General features: G+C 40.3%; 1 pseudogene; it reads left to right on the top strand.

Annotated features, from left to right (window-relative positions):
• Nucleotides 1-247: 247 nt before the first annotated feature.
• Nucleotides 248-835, top strand: LOC145814139 (G-type lectin S-receptor-like serine/threonine-protein kinase LECRK3 pseudogene; annotated as a pseudogene).
• Nucleotides 836-1,080: the final 245 nt, after the last annotated feature.

The raw sequence follows: 1,080 nt of genomic DNA, 5'->3' as shown, positions 1-1,080 counted from the left end.
GGTGATCAAAGACCAATAATGCTATGGATGTAGAAGTCTTTGCTGAAAGGTACAGGTTGACTTCAAAGTCTTTTCCTTTGCCTAAAAAAACACTTTGATCTTTCTTTTTTTATTCTTTCATTTCCATCTACCCAATTCGAGCTTGATCTATCAATCAATGGCTTATGCTCTACCTCATCATCCACTCTTCCACTTCTTGTTACTCTTCCTCCTGTAATTTTCTATTGTTGCTCAGACTAATGGTACCATGGTTGTGGGTACATCTATCACTGTAAATAACAAGGACACCCCATGGCTATCACCCTCTAGTGTTTTTGCATTTGGGTTTAAACCACTTGAGCAAAAGAATCTCTTCTTGCTTTCCATATGGTATTACAAAATACCAGACCAAACCATTGTCTGGTATGGGCATAATGGCGTCCCTGTCTCAATTGGATCCAAACTGGGCCTAACTATTGACAGAGGGCTAGTTCTCAATGACCCTCAAGGCAAAGAATTGTGGAACTCTCAGCTTATTCTCAACACTAATGTTGCTCATGGTTTTATGAATGATACTGGCAACTTTGTACTTGTGAGCAGCGATTCTGTCAATCTGTGGGAAAGTTTCAAAAATCCAACTGATACCATGTTGCCTACACAGATTATGAAGTCCGGTGGGGTAATATTTTCTCGCCTTTCGGAGACTAATTTCTCGCTGGGAAGGTTTCAACTCTGTTTGCTCCGGGATGGGAATCTTGTCCTTGATACCAGAGACATCACTTCCAATTTTGCTTATGATTCTTACTATATCAATGGCACGTATAATTCCTCTAATTCGTCCAATTCTAGTTACTGAGGGATCTTCGGCGACACAGGATTCATGTACATATTGAGAAGGAATAACCAAAGATTCTATATCTCACAAAGTACGTTGTTCCCGGCCACTGAATATTTTCTGTCACGTCCCAAATCCGGGTAAGACTGGCCATGGCCCACATGACCCTAGCCCAAGGCACACGTAAGCCTAAATACGAATCCATAAACACATTGAATAACTAAACAATAGTCCAATAATAAATAACCAAAACTTAATCCAGTGAC

Source organism: Camellia sinensis, unplaced genomic scaffold, assembly GCF_055761805.1.
Source record: "Camellia sinensis isolate YWXY unplaced genomic scaffold, ASM5576180v1 Unanchor1, whole genome shotgun sequence".
Classification (NCBI taxonomy): Eukaryota; Viridiplantae; Streptophyta; class Magnoliopsida; order Ericales; family Theaceae; genus Camellia; species Camellia sinensis.
The sequence above is the reverse complement of the archived record's forward strand: the minus strand, read 5'-3'. Positions and strand labels throughout refer to the sequence as shown.